Raw genomic sequence first — 17795 nt, forward strand, 5'->3', positions numbered from 1 at the left:
GGCTTGCTCTGTGTGGCCTGTTGCTCTCCAGGAGAGTTGCCAGGTGCCCACACCAAGTACAGAGGGTGCAGGCCACACGTCCTCTTCCTCAGCAGCTAGTATTCGGGCTGAGCTCTGGCAAGAATATTCTCAGAGTGTTCTGGGCAGTGCTGGCCAGTGAAGAATGATCAGTTCCCTGACATTGGACTCTGAGTGTCTACTCTTGAAGACAGTGTCAGATACTGGGTCAGAGCTTGGGCTTGAGAATCTGATAAGTCTGGATTGAGCCCTGGCCCAGTCACTTGCCTGCTGTGTAACCTTAGGGGATTTTTGGAGACTTGTTTCCTCATCTGTAAAATGGGAACAATGCTTATCTTAATACCTCCTCTTATCATGATCACCAGTGACCTGTGTATTAGTTTCTTATGGTTGCTGGAAACAATGACCATAAATTTGTTGGCTTTAAACAGCAGAATTTATCCTCTCATGGTTCTAGAGGCCAGAAATCTGAATTCAGTTTCTTTGATCCAAAATCAAGGTGTTGGTAGGACTGCACTCCCTCCTGAGGCTCCCTTTTCTTTCTACTCACCCCTCAGGGATCCCATTCGGTGGTGAAGTTATGTTCTTACCCAGCCTCAGGACTGCAAACACCATCTGCATGTGGATGACTCCAGTTCAGTCTTTTCCTCTGGATGCCATGTGTCCCCTCATCTTCTCCACTGACAGAGGCTTAGAACGTGCCAGCCTGAGCTCCAGGTATTCTCTCCAGACCCTGCTCCTCCCACCACCCTCCACGTCTCAGAGAATGGCAGCCTGTCCTGAGCACCGACCTTCACTCCTTTCTTCCTTACCCCTACCCTGACCCATTAGTAAGTAGGGCGAGTCCTGTGGGTTCCATCTTCAACATAGGCCAGGCTCTGAGCGGGCCACCACACTGCCATCATCCCCAGGCTGAGCCACCAACATCTCTTTCCTGGAATATTGAATGCTCTCCAAACTTCTTCTGCCAAGCCTTCCTTCAGTATACTCCCCACATAGTCAGACTGAATCTTTGAGTTAAAATGAAAGAAAGAATAAAGCTGCTATAAACCTCCATTAGCAGGTTTTCACACAGATGTAAGTTTCCAACTACTTTGGGTAAATGCCAAGGAGCACAATTGCTGGATAGTATAGTAAGAGTATGTCTAGTTTTGTAAGAAACCAACAAACTGTGTCCCAGTGTGGTTGTACCATTTTGTGTTCCCATCAGCAGTGAAGGAGAGTTCTTGTTGCTCCACATCTTTGCCAGCATGTGGTGTTGCCAGTGTTTCAGATTTTGGCCAATTCTGGAAGGTGTGTAGTGGTATCTAATTGTTGTTTTAATTTACATTTCTATGATGACACATGATATGGAGCATCTTTTCCTATGCTTATTGGTCATCTGCATGTCTTCTTTGGTGAGGTACCTGTTGAGGTCTTTGCACCATTTTTCAATCAGATTGGTTGTTCTCTTACTTTTGAGTCTTAAGAGTTCTTTGTATGTTTGGGATAACAGTTCTTTATCAGTACAACAGTCCTCTGCAAATACAATATTTTCTCCTAGCCAGTAGCTTGTCTCAGTCTCTTGACATTGTCTTTTGCAGTTCATTATATTTTTTGTTGTTATAAAGTGAACCACCAAAAAATAAATAAATAAATAAAAGTAAGGCCATGATCTCAGCTACTGAGAGATAAAGGGAAAAGAGAACATGGGGGCAAAGTGTGTGACAATTTCTTGTTTTTTAGAGAAGAAGTAGGCAAATGAAGGCCCCTGGGCCAGATTCAACTTACCACCTGTTCTCTGTTTCTAACCACCTGTTTTTGTAAATAAATTTCTACTGGAAGACAGTCACGTACATTCATTTCCATACTGTCTATGACTGCTTTCATGCTCCCACTGCAGAAGCGAGGAGTTGTGACAGAGACCATATGGTCCGCAAAGCCTGAAATATTTACTACCTGCCCCTTTGGAAAAAAAAGTAGGTGACTCCTGTTTAACATCAAGACAGCAAGGCATGTAAGAAACAAGGATTAAATGTCATTCATAAAATTATAAAGACAACTTCTAGAAGATTAGGACAGACTTTGTGTCTGTTAACAATTTGAGTGAATTTCCCTTTCACAAGAAGGGACCCTCGTCCTCAAACAGGACAGTTTTTGTGGGAAATGATGGGCATCAATGAAACATTTACAGCAACAAAAAGTGAGGGTAAAGTACTATCAGATATACCTACTATTTAAATAAAATAAAAAGATAAATTGAGGCAGGAGACAGCATAGGAAGAACTCTGAGACTTCACTGCTGTTACTGGCCAGCGTCTGGCATCCTGGTTGCCAGGAAACGCCTTTCAGCACTTAGGTAGAACAAATAGCAAATCAAGGCAGAGGGGAGGAGGTGGACATGTCTCACCCACTAACTCAGCAGCCCTGAGCCTGGTCCGATAATATTGCCAGGTGTTCCAACAGCACAGGAAGCATCGTACTAACATGGGAAGAGGGCAGGCCTTGAAATTCTGTTTCCACTCTATGGGAAAGAAGGCCTGGAAACTGTGCTTTCATCCCAAGGCCTGAAAGACAGAAAAGGGCCCGTAATGCCCAAAGGAAGAGGCCCATCAGACAACTTTGTTTAATTGCCCACCTCTGCCCATCTGTTTTATAAGGGAATCCCTAATGCTTACAGAAAGAGCCCATAAATAACTGTGGGTAACTACCCCAACTTTAATTAACTGCCTCCTGTCACACATCTGCTTTACGACAAGATGAACAAATGGAGTCTGGAGCAAGTTTAGGATTCAGGCTAACAGATCCCCACCCATTCCTATGTTTGGGTAGTCATGTCCCCCCTGGGAAAGCTAGCACCACCTTTACCTGTCAATCAATATGTAACTTCTTCAACCCCATCCCACCAAGTATATTAAGTCCTCAGAGCAAAAGGCTGGTTTTCTTGGCTCTCTGGCCACCCTGCCTCAGGCTACCTGCGGGCTTGCAACCATGGCCTTCAGCTGCCCTTACTTTTGCTGCCCTGCTTTGCCCTGAACCTGTGCCTTACACACACACACACACACACACACACACACACACACACACATCTTAGCTAGGCCCATTCTCTTCCATGGGAATGGATCACCAATAAACCCTGATGGTAAGCTAATAGATTTGCTGATCTGTAGTTCTTTACATGCATCAGCAAGAAGAAACAGGTCTTTCCCATCAACAAAATTGTATATAAAAGACAGATTAAAAATAAGCGGTGTGAAAATTAAGAGTTAAAGGAAGGAACTCGTGGTTAAAATGACTATACATTATCTTCTCTTCATCCAGAGACCTATTAAAATTATAGCAAGAGATAAAGAAAATATAATCAACAAGGTCAAAGGGAGTGGGTGAGGGCACAACGGTGGAGGGGAGACTTCAGCAGGCGCCTCGAGGGTAGAAGAGCGGTGACCGGCCGTGCAGGGTGGAGAAAGCTGCAGCGGGCAGTTCAGGCTGAGGAGGAGGCAGGTGAAGGAGACTCCCATTCTTCCTCTAGAACCCAGAGACTCGGCCTCCTGAATCCCTAGGTAAACTGAGGGAGACCACAGACGGTAAGTAAGGATTAACTCAACAGCTGCACCGTGAATTCCCTTCTGCTCCTCCCTCCACACACCCCAGGCAGTCAGGCATCTCTGCTTCTCTGGGGAAACAAATCTGTGTTCTCTTGTGTTCTTATTGAAATGCCTCAGAGAAAAGGCCGCCTGCTCTCTCTCTCTCATTAAGGGACTGTTTGCCTAGCTCCCTACCAAACATCCTGAAGCAACACCCCTGTGTGGACAGGCCCTGCCCACATATTCAGAGCTTCTCGCAATTTTGAATGTCCTTATTCTAAAAAAAGAACAATTCCACAAAGCATAACCAAACACTTGAGGGAAGCCCCTGTATTCATTAACTGTTGCCAAGTAAGAAATTACCCCCCAAATTAGGACCTTAAAGAAACAATCATTTATATCTCACGGTTTTTATGGGTCAGTATTTGGGAGTGGCGGGACTGGGTGGTACTAACTCAAGATCTCTTCCGAAGTGTGGTCTGAAGGCAGGAGGACGTTCTTCCAAGGCTGCCGGCTCTCAGCGCTGCGGGCAGGAGGCCTCAGCTCCTGGCTGGCTGTTGGCGGGGGGCTTCAGTTCCTTACCCCCAGGACATCTCTACAGAACATCTGTTCTCAGGAACAGGGCAGCCTGGACTGATTGGTCCGAGAGAGACCAAGGAGGAAACTTCCCTTCTACTTTCTTCTATTATTAGAAACCAGTCAGAGTCCAGCCCACCCTCTAGGGAGGGAGACTGGGCTTCACTCCTTGAAGAAAGGAGTATCAAATAATTTGTGAACATACTTTAAAACTACCACAGCATCTAACTAAAAGAAGAGATAAAAATAAATAAATACCTAAAAATAATTTTAGAGAAAATGGAGGTAGCACAAGCAGCCAAAGAGAATGAAAAGCGTAACGAGTGTCTATTTGACAGAGTATCACGCTCACTAAAGAAATAACAAAATGAGCCCTGGCTGGCATAGCTCAGTGGATTGAGTACGGGCTGCAAACCGAAGTGCCGCAGGTTCGATTCCCAGCCAGGGTACATTCCTGGGTTGCAGGCCATGACCCCCAGCAACTGCACATTGATGTTTCTCTCTCTCTCTCTCTATCTCCTTCCCTTCCCTCTCTAAAAATAAATAAATAAAATCTTAAAAAAAATAACAAAATGGATGTTATGGAGAGCAGAAGTAAGAGAATCAGATATAGATTTGAGAGATTAAAGCATGATTATTGATTTGTTTTATTTTACTTGCTTTTTAGAAAAATTTACTTTATACTTTAAAATAGAGGTGAAATATACATAATATAAAATTAACCATTTTAAGGTATATAGTTCGGTGGCACTTAGTACATTTAAAACGTGCAACCACCACCTTGGTCTAGTTCTGCAGCATTTTCTTCACCCTCACAGGAGACCCTGTGCCCGGGAAGCAGCCACCGCATCTCCTCCTCAGCCCCTGGCAGCCACTGACCTGCTTCCCGTCTCTGTGGGTTTGCCTGTGCCGGACAGTTCGTATAAAAGAAATCCCAAAGTATATGGCCTTCTGTGTCTGGCTTCTTTCACTTAGTATCATGTTTTTTAATTGCTGATGTCTTTTTTCAAATTAGTAGAAGATTAAAGGCTAAATTAGAAAAAATCTCCAAGAAAGGAGAACACGAAGAACCAGTGAGAGAAATATGAGTGAATAGCAGTGTTAGGTGATCAATCCGTGTGATCCAGTATCAACTATAAATTCCAGAATGAACAGAGAAAGTGGGGCGTAGTTTATGAAAGGAGTAATATACAAGAAAATTGATCAGAAATGAGGGACAAAGGTATCTAAAGGCCCAGCATAATGAAGGGTAAAAGACAGACATGAACACACACACTGTGACCTTTCGAACCATGAGGGGCAGAGAAACGACATTAAAAGTTTCCAGAGGAGGAGGGGGAGCAGAGTACATCAAAGCAAGAATGTAGGGGAATCAGAATGTGTGATATTGTTCCTCACACACTATTCTTAGAATTGAATACTTCTGTAAATTATGCCTCCACCATTAAATTCTCGTTATCTGACTTCAATACAATAAAACTTAAAATCAAGACAATAGCAACCCTCACAAATCAACCACCTGGAAATTAAAGACAAACTCTTTCACAATAACTCTTGGGTCAAAAAATAAATTAAACTTGGAATGAAAGAATATCTGGAACATAAGAGTATATGAGAATGAAAATAGTAAATGTTGATGCCAAGAAATAAAACTTGGTGGAAAATTTTACTTTTAAAACACTTATAACACCAAACAAATATGACCAGTTTGTTGAATAAGAAGGACTCATTTAATTAGAACATTTTTTTTGACAGTTTCTTTAATCTGCTTTTTTAGCCCTGGCTTGTGAGGACTGAGTGCTGACCTGTGAACCAAGGGGTCCCTGGTTCAATTCCCAGTCAGGGCACATGCCTAGGGTGGGAGACAGGCTACCACCCATTGGTGTTTCTCTCCTTCTCTTTCTTCCTCCCCTTCTCTCTGTCTAAAAATAAATAAATAAAATCTTTTTTAAAAATCTGATTTTGGGGATTGGTCTTCTTTTCATACCCAGTGAATACTTGAGTACACCCATTACTTTCCTGATAACTCTCAGGTAGATAAAATTGTATATAATCACTTCAGAGCACATAGTCTTAAGTAATTAAAGTGTTTGATACCTTCAGTTGAACCTGAGGGAAAGGAGAAGGAAGAGGGTAGAGGACTAGCTGTATCTGAGGTAACTTCACACCCTTTCCACCTGAGGAGGTTGAAGTTGAATGTGGTTGAAGTGAACTCTATGCCTTATGAACACTTCCTACCTAACAGGCTCCTCTGCTGTTCCCCTCAGCACAGCTCTTGCTTTTCAGGCAGAGCTTCTTCGTCTGCCTCCCTGGCTCCCCTCAGCCTTACCTGATGAGAGTTTGTGACTTTCTAAGTGCAGCTGGCCATTCTGTTGCCACAGACTGCTTTAGCTGGCTCAGGGTGGGTCGGGCCCTAGTTCTCTGTGCCCCCAAACTTCCAAGGCCCCTCAAATCCCCCTCTAAGCCATCTACTAGCTGGGTCTAGAAGATGGTGTTGTCTGTGCCCTCCCTGCAGGGGGGTCTTCCTAGAAAGTGTAGCTCTCTCCAAAGAAATGCTCTTCCAAAGGGTGTTCTAAGTCTCGCCACCCAAACCCAATGCGTCCTGACTTGGTCACGCATCTAACCCGTGCCTGGCCCCAATGTGTAGATATTCTGCACGGCACTTCCTCTCCCATCCCACTTCACATCTGGTGAGTGGGCTGTCTAGTGCGCTCACCCTTGCCCTGCAGTGTGGGAGCATGTTACCCAAGGAAGAATTAAACCAAATGCATTAGGTATACAATTCAAAAAGTTAGGAAAGAACAACTAAATAAATCCAAGGAAATTAAGAAAAGAGGTATTAATTAATTAGAAAACAAAAATGGTAGAGGTGATAAATAAATGTTAAAGGTATTTTTTCTGGGAGAAACACAATAGAATGGATACATCTCAATTGCACTACATTAGAAACAAATAAAAGAAAATGCTACAAACCCAAAAGAAACAGGAAAAAAAGACTTTGCAGAAAATTCACTGGAAGTAATTTGAAACCATGTGTGAAATAAGATATTTCCCAGGAATTATAACTGACCAAAAATGACTCCGTAAGAAATGGAAAACCTAAAAAGACTAAAAACAATGGAAGAAACTGAAGAAGTTTAACAAAAAAACAAACTTCCCACCAAAGTGTCAGATCCAGATGGTCTCAGAGTAAACTCCAGGGCTGCTCCTTTTAATGTTTAAGTAACAGATGAATCTGACACTATTCAAACCCTTTCAGAACATAGAAAGATTGGACACTTCCAAATGTTTTTTATAAAATTAGCACAATACAGATATCAAAATTTGACAAAGTATGCAAAAAACAGAAAACTTTGGCACAATCTCACTTAGAACAGCACAACAAAAACCTTAAAATAATGGCAGAAATTCCACACCCTATTAAAAAACAAACAAACCACTTTCAAGTTGAGTTCTTCCTCCAATTCAAAGGGTTTTCAAAATTATGGAATCCATTAATATGATATATTAATGTATCAACAGGAAAAACACCAGAAAACAAACTAAAAAGGTAAAAAAAGACTTTTAACCAAATTTAATATTCACTTTTAATTAAAACTAAGTAACATAACCTAATGAGAGTAAATGTATGCTCCCCAACTTCGCCCGTCCCCCATTGCAGGTAGCCCAGGGTTTGAGTTGCACTGACCCCCCACCTCGCCCTAAGGGAGGCTCCTTAGCCCCAAGTTGGTCAGCAGAATTCCAGCCTCACAGGGAAGAGTTCAGAATGGACAATAATTCAGCAAGACATTTTCGTGACCACAATGATTGGTTCAAGTATGAATAGAGTCCTAGGATTGTCTAATCCAAATCTTCAAAGGTTGTAGGAAGAGAAGCAGTCTATTCTGGGCTATATGGTGAGCAAATGCCAAGTCTAGAACTAGACATTTTTTTTTCCCAAGAGGAAAGACAACCAGACAACAAAGCCAGAGGGTCACAGAGAAATAAAATCGACCAGACGGCACCTGAAGCTTGTACTATCACTGGGCTATTTTTATGCCAGCTAATAAATTCTCTTTCTTGCTTAAAAAATTTGAATGGGTTTTCTATGACTTGGAAATGAAAACACTCTGATTCCGACTGATATTTTCTTATATAATTTAAAAAGTTGAATTCAAATCAAATTAGTGGTGAAATAGTAGAAGCATTCTTACTAAACACAGGGCATACAAAATGAAAGCTATACTTGCCAAAGATGGTCTGGGGAAAATTCTGGATTTCTGGGAGTGTGAAGTCAAGGAGGGGTGGAATAGAGATGAGGTTGAAAGGGCCTGGAAAAGACAGACACCTTGAAGCAATTTGCCCAAAAGCATCCCCAGAGTCAGGGGATCCAGCTACTTTCCTTCAGACAAGTGGTTCTCAACTCACGATGATGATTTTTCCTCCCAGGCAATGTTTGAAGGCATATATCATTATCACATCTGGGAGGAGCTATTATTGGCATCTGGTGGGTGAGGGTCAGAGATGCTCCTGAACATCTTACAATGTACAGGGAACCCCAACACAAAATAAGAAATTGCCTAACTGAAGATGTCAGTAATGCAGAGGTTGAGAACCCCCACGTTTACTCTCTCAGTCTCACTAATTTATGCCCACAGTTCCTCCCAGGGCCTCGTGCTTGGCCTCCCAGTGTAGTTAACACTGTTCCCACAGCACAAGTCAATGAGATTAGACAAGAGACAAAAATACTCCAAAGGAGGAAGCCAAGTGTCATTCACAAATGATGTGACTACATAAGTGCTGAGTCTAAGTGAGCAGACCGGAGAAATGTTAGAAGTAATAAGAGAATTCAGTGAAGTAGTGGATTCTAACATAAATATTCAACACCCGGAGTTTTGCTCTATGCTAAAAACAGGCCACTGGAAAGCATTATGGAAAATATAGAAAAGTGTAAAACATGTGAGTAAAATTTAGTATCCCTGTGAAGGAGACTTCTATCCCCTATTGAGAGACTCACAGAGGTCTCCTTCAAATGAGAAGCCAGTCCTTGTGTTGGATAGTAATATTCAACATCAGAGACAGGATAATGAATGAATAAATGAAATTCTAATGACAGTTTAGAGGATTTTCAAAAAAACTTGATGCAATAAAACCAAAGTTTTTCTTGAAACAAACCTGTGGGAAAAAAAGCCCTGGAAAATTTATAAGAATAAAGACTATGAAAGTGGGGCCACCCTGACCAAGTTAAGGCAGTTTGATTCTAGAGAAGAGGAAGTAGGCAGGTGATGAAAATGATAGAGAATCCAGAAATAGACTCAAGTACACCTGAGAATTTGGTTTATGATAAAGGTGGAATTCTGTGAGACAATTTTCTTACCATCCAGAAAAAAGATAACCTTCTCAATCCTGTCTGTAATTTATGTTTCCAATAATAGATTCATTTTCAAAATATATAAATAACTAATATAAATCAATAGGAAAAATGAAAATTGAAAAAAATGGGCATAATACTTGAACCCCCGCTTGACAAAAACTGCCCAGATGGCCAGTAAACATTTGAATAAAAGCTTCACCTTATTAGTCAGGGAAATGCATATGAAAACCACAATGAGATGCTATTACCCACCCACCTGCAAGGCTAAAATTGAAGACTGACAATACAAGTGTAGGTGAAGACACAGAGCAACTGAAACTCTTATTCTCTGCTGGGAATGTGATCTTGTACAGCCACTGTGGAAGGCTACTTTCCAAACTGTTTGGAAAAGTAAATGTAAACATAGCCCACACACCATGACACAGAAACTCCACTCCTAGATGTGTACCTTAAATGTCCACTAACAGTGGAAAGAATCAGTTAATGTCGTGACATCCAGACAATGCAGTATCCAGTAATGGAAATCAATGAACTTGAACTACATGTACCCAACATAGTGTTGAGGAAAACAGTGCATCCTGAATGACTACATTTATAAAATGTTAAGACACTGGCAGGACTGACCCATGATGCAGGTCTCAGGTCACCTTCAGGAAAAAGGAAGTGTGGTTGAGAAGAGCACAAGGGTTGCCGGCAGTGTCCTGTTCCCTGACGAGTCTCTGTTCCATTAGTGGAAGTCCATCACATCTGTGGGGACGTGGGGGAAGAAAAAGTTTCCTCCCACCCTGTTAGAATCTCTGGGAGGGTCTGAAAATTACACTGGCAAAGACAGACTACCAGCAGGAAAGCATATAAGTTTATCTAGTATCGATTTTACAGGACACCGGAGACTTCATGAGGAAATGAAGACCCGAAGAAAGAGGCCTGAGTATTATATGCCAGGTGAGATGCAGAGGGCGCAGCAGGGGAAGAACTGGATAGGTTTAAAGTAGGAGGCTCGTGGAGGGGGGGCACTGAGCAAGGCCTGTTTGTGCCAACTCTTCTCAGTGACCTTGGGCAAGGATGAGGGTGTGCCTTCCCTCTGGGTGTCGGCAAGGCTCTCCCAGGAGGACCTTACAGCCTGTTTCGGGGAGGAAGGATAAGGGTCCTTCAGCTGAAAACATTCAATATGCCAAAGTGACATATTTTGGGGTGGCATGTCCTAAACCCCAGCAAGTATGCTGTTCATCAAAAGGTTAAAAAAGAGATACAGACATGTGAAGCCTATGGTGTGACAGCTACGGAGGCCCCTGCTCCCTGTTGAAGGCTGTTTCAGCAGAGTGTGTAAAGCAGAGCTCAAATGGCTTCTATGAGAATTAAGTGAGACCATGAGTATGGAAGTGTTTTGTAACCTGGAGCATTGTTCTGATTTTTACCTTTACTGTGTGTTCCAGCTGCTGAGGAGGGCACACGAAGAACAATTACACCCAGTGCCGTCTGGGCTTGCATTTCCTCTTGTTCAGTGATTTTTATGGAGAATTCTCTCTTAATCATTTAAATCTGCCCTAGCTTTGGGCTCTCCACCACCTCCCCGTCCCACTCCCACGATTAATCCTTCCCTGAAACAATGGACGACGGATGGCCTCCGTGGTCCTCCGGCTGATTAAAGCTATTTCCTCTTTGTCGAGAGTGCACTCATGTGGAAACGGTGCTTCTGAACAACAGCCTTGCAATCAAACTTCATGCCCTGAAATTGCTGCCTGTGATGTCTAAACATCCCTTTTCTTCCTGGAAGCTGTCCATGGACCCCCACAGACGCCCCTCTCTGGGTGGGGAAGAGCAGCTGTCCCCCTGGCCTCCTCTGGGGAGAGACGGCTGAGTGCTGTGGATATGGCCATGTCTGCCCTGCATGCTGACAGTGGCGCTGATATGCAACCATCACAAGAACTCCTATACTAGGTACATCATCGCCCTGGGGCCTCACTACAACCCGGCTGAGGGCGTAGGTAACACAATCCCCATTTTGAGACATGGACACTGAGATTTAGAGGCAAGAATTGAGTAAACCAAAGATAGTATTTGAACCTGAGCTTGGTTGACTCTAGAGCCCTTGCTGGTTCATTTATTCAACAAATATTTACGAAGTACCTACCGTATGCGAGGCACTTGGCTATGTCAAAGAAAAAGCTTCTGCTCTCATCAGCTTACATTCTCCTGGAGTAGATGAACAACTGAAAAAGCTAATAAGTCCTCAGTCTATCAGTCATGCAGTATGCTAGAATGACAGGTACTTTGAAGGAAAAAAGAGCATTGATCAGCCTAAGGGGGATCTGAGTGCCTAGAGGTTGGGGAGGGTGCTCTTGGCTTACAAGTGAAGCATGATGGTCAGCAGAGACTTCCTGGAGAAGTGACATTGAAGCAAATTCTTAAAGAAGGTGAAGGAATCAGCCATGTGGTTACCGGGGGAAGAGTGAGCGAGACTAATGGAGAGCCGCCAGACACAGGCCCTACTGTGGGAGAGGTGTGCCATGTTTGGGAAACAGCAAGGAGGCTAGTGGCTGGTGAAGTTTGAGGGAGGGGACAGTAGAAGAAGGTCAGTTTGGTGTGTAACAGAGGGCCAGGTTCCACAGGAACTTGTGAACCACCACAGACTTTGGCTTTGCCCCTGAATACAATGGTGTCCTAGGAGGGTCAAGGCAGGGGAACATCGCTGCCTACCTGTGTTTTGAGTGTGGGGTTCAGTGACTGTGTTGCTCCCAAGCCTGGCTGGGACACAGGCATCATCGGGGTGCTTGTGAGTTGTGCAGGTGCTGGGCTGACCACACAGTTCCCACATCTTTGGTGATTATGGCCAATGTCCTGGACATCCCTCTTGTCCTCAGCCTGTTCTCATCTCATCCTGTTTTTGTCCAGCTGCCAGTCTTAGCTTTGGGACCTAACTTTGGTTCCAGCCTCTCTTCCTGAGTTCTTGCATTTGGCCCCTCTGGTAGCCCCATGCACTACCATTTGACCCACTGACATTGGACCAACAAGGAAGGAACTTTTTCCCCCGCCCTGTACTCCAGGAGGACTTGAGCAGCCCAGCCAGCACAGAAGCAGGTGTTTAGGTTCGAGAATCCAGACCTCGAAGGCCTGGGATTCAGTCAGCCTTGCCCTAGCAACAGTGGTTAGGATACTGAGTTTGGACAGCAGGACTTGATTAAAATGGGAAGAAATCTGGCACCTGACGTTCCCTGGCAGGGAGAAAGGCACAAAGTCAGCCTGGATGTTCAGAACAGCTTGGGGTTAATGTGGGGAGTGGGGCAGAAGTAGGGTCATGGTGGCTCCATGAAGTGGCCTGAAGGGTCCTCAGTGGCCCGGAATCATCAGGAGTTGCAAGGTGGGAAAAGTTCAGCACCAGAGCCCGGGGATTTGGACTCCTGTCCACAGGCCAGGTCTGCCATCTCTTTCAGATGAGCTGACTTTTTCTCACTGTAATTGGGAATATTAATAAACAGCTACAAAATTTGTATTTCTGCGAAAAGAGATAGATTGGAATGAGGGGGAGAGAGGAGGGTTATTGTCCCTCCTGACTTCCAGCATGTGGGATGTGGCCCCAGGACTTCTGGTTCTTAACATGTTTACTTCTGGCCTCCCACTGGTCCCATCACAAGAAATGAGCTTCATAGAATTGTCCACATTCTCATCTAGGCCGCTTGGGGCCAGAGCAGGTCTTAGAAGGCCAATGGAAAGACACAGAATTCTGTCTGCACACAGGATCAGGGCTCATTTGTGCCCAAGGTCAACATCAATCCAAGGTCAGGATTGGGAATAGGGTTGGAGCTCTGTCTAGGAAGGGCCAAGGCTGGCTCCTGGTCTGTGGCCAGGTCAGGGCTCTATTGAGACTGGGATATGACTTGTCAGCTTCCAGGGGACACTTATTTCCTTTGTGCAGTTCAGAGGTTCATGGATTTGGCCAGTCCCCTGCCTCTTTTGATCTCTGGGTTAGCCTCTGAGCAAACCAAACCCATGGAGACTGGACAGCAGGTGACCCAGCTTGCCAGACCCTGGACCAGCCTAGGAGGAAACTGGTCTCCAGCCTGAAATACACCTGCCTCCAGTCCTTTCCAGTACTGCATGGCTTTGCTTGCTCTTCTAGCACATTCATAGGTGAGCTCCCCAGATTTTGAGAACAGTTGAGTGAAAATAAGGGTTATATCCCTATTTTATGGGCAAGGAAAATTGAGGCTCAGTTCCTCTCTATATCCAGGCACTCTTTATGGTTTTGAGGTTGTTTATATCCCTTTACTTCGGGATTCTGCCCCATTTCATCAGAACTCCCCAGACAGAAAAGCAAACCTAGCATCAGGAGACATTTCTTCTTTGACCTGAGAGCTCCCAGGCAGGAGGCCTGATGCAGAGGCAGCTGATCTTGTCTCTCCATTTAGTCTGGGCCAGCCTGGTACCCCTTTCCCCAAAGGGATTCTGTATTGGGAAAATCAAGGGCAGAGCAGCTTTGCTGCTTGTGCAGGGAGACCTCGAGCAGCTCTTGCTGGGGAAGGCTGGGGCAGGGGCTGGGGAGCAGGCTTTGCTGATTTCTAGAGGGACAGGAACAATTTTTGGTCAAATAGCAAATCAAATTGTTACACTGTGAGACAGCAGTGGGACATGGGTGGGATAGGGGTGGGGCAGCGGTGGACAGCATGGTCACAGGGCTGGCTACTACAGCAGACCCAGGAAGAGTGGCTATAGAGGAGTGTGGAGGAAGGGCAGTAAATGGTAAGCCCTGGGTCCACAGCCCTTCTCTCTGAAGAATGAAGAAAGGAGAGCCATCTGCTTGCCCTTTCCTCTCCCTTTTAGTTTCCCTGCCCCATCTTGCTCCAGGGGTTGGGCCAAAGGGCTGCATGTGAGAAAGCAATTACACCCCTTTGTAGCCTAAGTCAGAGCATGGGAGCTATGAGCACCTGGAGGACTTTTCACTACTATCTCTACCCACAACACAGCCTCCTTCCATCCCCAAGTGTCTGGGCCCCTCTCCTTTCTAAAACCCATGGCCCCTTCCTTCACCTAAAGCCCCCAACGTGGCTTCGTTGAACTCACTTCCCTTGCTGGAGGGCAGCTGGGGCTTCCACGTGTGTACAGAACAGAGACCCACTGGTACTCCCTTTCCAACAACAAGCAGCTCCTGTCAGGGCCTGACAAATGAGCATGGTCACCTTGGGTGACAGTGATGGATGGGGATCCCTGCACACGGCCCTGCACACGCTGCCTGTCTGTGTGTCCCGCCCCTTGGGATCCGGCTAATCAGATGGCCGTTTATGGAGCCATTACTCAGTCATTTAGTTGTGCTGGGAGGGAGAGTGTGAGTTTCATCTAGAAGACAATTAGGTCCCCTTCTTGGTGCCTGCTAGAAGGGGCCACACAAATCCTGTCAGGAGGTAATGATGATGACCATACACAGGCTCCAATCAGATTGGAGGCCCACCTGCTCCTTCCCAAGACAGGGCCCCACTGGGGTAAGAAATGAAACCAGACCTCACATGTGGTCCACGTGGGCTTTCTGTGTCCTGACCACAAAGAAGCAGAGCCTCGGTGCTGCCTTGGTCACCTGCTGCCTTTGTTCTAAACTGGAGCTCTGAGTCTGGCCCAGCACGTGGTGTGCAGGCAATTCCCCGGAAAGAGATTCTTCTACGTCTGTGCAGTAATGTATTCCCAGTCCCGAGGCCTGTTATTGTACAATAAAACAAGAAAGCTGGGAATCAATACAGAAATGTTACAAAAAATGCTCTGAATCATTTTCATAACCAGCAAATGTGGTTTTCAGCTGAGAAACATTTTCTTTTCTGTTCTGAAATGGAGGGAGCAATTTTCAGGCCTGGGCACTGGGACTGAAGCTCTTTGCAGCTTATGGGTAAATATCACCCAGAGGACCAGCCACAACAAACTGGGCCGTGATGAGCTACACTTGGCTATGACAATAATGGTATATGTTATTACCCACTTGCAAGCATCCGTCTTGTGCCATCTCTGTGCTGGGCACTTTTATGTTGGATAGGTTATATGCTTGAACAAATCCTTAGGTTCCTCTGCTCCAGACCCCTCGACATGAAGGAATGCCCTGTATACCAGTCCCAGTAGGTAAGTCGGGAAGCTTCCCTTAAACATGTGCAGTGAGAGCAACTCACCAACTCCAAAAGCCCATGGCATTTCTTTCACAGCTGTAACTATTAAAAAATGCTTCTGACTCCTCGTCCTGGTGTTGGAGTGAGCATGTGCCAGAGACTTCCTGCTTCACTTAAACATACACTCACATACAAGTGTACATGCCATGTAGGTACCAGTAGAATTTGTCTTGTTTTTGATAGGCCCAGTCATATTAAAAAACAAAATAATAATTTCTACAGACTAGAAATGAAAGGAGGTACCGGTGTGCAGGGGCTGGAGCTGAAGCTGGATACAACCTGTGGCCCAGGAATTCACTCGTAAAGAAGCAGGAGACTGGGACCTAGGGACATGGAAAAATCCACTGAGTAGGAAGTTCACCTAAGCCCAGATGTTAGACTTAGCCGGCAGAGTTTTTAAAACAGCACATAAGTGTGTTCAAAAGACTGAAGGGAAACACAGCCTTAATGGGTCAACAGACATGGAGTCCCAGCAGAGATTCTCTCTCAGAGAATTCCTATCTCAGTGAGAATAGAAACTGAAAAGGACCAAAAAAATGCTAGAATTGAAAATTATAAGAATTGAAATAAAAAAATTTACTCAACATGCTGAATAGACAACTAGAAGTGACAGAACACACAAATATGTGAATTTGAAGATACATCACTAGAACAGATCCAATTTGGGGAGAACAGACAGGGTAAAGACTGAAGAAAAATAAACAGAGCCTCAGAAATGCATGGGACAATATCAAATAATCTAACATATATGTAATAGAAGTTCCAGAAGGAGACTATAATGAAAATAGGTCAGAAATAATGTTTGAAGAAATAAATAGTTGAAAATGTCTCATATTTGATTCTCAAAAAGAGGAAAACATCGACTTACAGTTCCAAAAAGCTCAGAGAACCCCAATAAAAATAAATTACACCTACCCATATCATAGTCAAATAGCTAAAAACTAAATACAGGGTGGGGAAAAGTAGGTATACAGTTGTGTGTATGTGAAACACAAAGTTTATTCTTGTATTATTATTTATTAGTTATTATATTGTTTTCCACATGAAGAACTATAAACCTACTTTTGCCCCACCCACTCCGTACAGAGTAAAACTTGAAAGCAGCTGGAGAGAAAAAGACACATCCATACCGGGTAACAACAGTAAGAATGACCTGACTTCTCAGAAACAATGGGGACAAAATACAAAGGAATAATATCTTTGAAGTGATTAAGGATAAATAAAAACATGTCAGGCCCTGGCTGGCATAGCTCAGTGGGTTGAGCACGGGCTGCGAACCAAAGTATCGCAGGTTCGATTCCCAGCCAGGGCACATGCCTGGGTTGCAGGCCACGGCCCTCAGCAACCGCACATTGATGTTTCTCTATCGCTCTCTTTCTCCCTCCCTTCCTTCTCTAAAAAATAAATAAATAAATCTTTAAAAAAATAAATAAAAACATGTCAACCCAGGCAGTTTTATTGTCTACATTCAGCCAAAACACTCTTTAAAAATGAGGGTAAAATAGAAACATTTTTAGACAAATAAACACTGAGAAAATGTATTGCCAGTAGACCTTCACAACAAGAAATGCTAAACAGTGTTTTCTAGGCTGAAAAGAAATGGTAACTGATGAAAATTTGCATTCACAGAGCAGAAAGAGCACAACTGATTATCTTTCATATTTTGAAAAAAGACAACTGACTGTTTGAAACAAAACAATACCATTATAAGCTATGGTTGAAAACATATGTAAAAAGTAAAAGATATCACAACAAAAGCTGAAAGAACGGAAGGTGTTAGTATAATTATACAAGGATGCTGCTGTAAGGCTATTACTCGGTGAAGTGGGAAATAAGAGGGGGAAGTGTGAGGATCTTGTGGGAGGTGGGAAGTGGGTCAGAACTAAGGATGCCTATTGTTAGCCCAAGAGGACTGCCCAAGCAAATACTCAAAGAGTTACAGCTAAAAAGACAATGAAGAAAACAAAATTGAGTATCGAGATTTGATTAACCTTAAAGAAAAAGGTAGTTAAGGAGAAGCTGAGGAACAAAAGAAAAAGGAAGACAAATGGTGGGCTTCAGTCCAGCCATTAAATGTAAGTGGACTAAAGAGCAAGCTCACAGGACGTAAGATCAAACCAGAAGAAAAGCCATTGTGTTTCTATA

Source organism: Phyllostomus discolor, chromosome 8, assembly GCF_004126475.2.
Source record: "Phyllostomus discolor isolate MPI-MPIP mPhyDis1 chromosome 8, mPhyDis1.pri.v3, whole genome shotgun sequence".
Lineage (NCBI taxonomy): Eukaryota > Metazoa > Chordata > Mammalia > Chiroptera > Phyllostomidae > Phyllostomus > Phyllostomus discolor.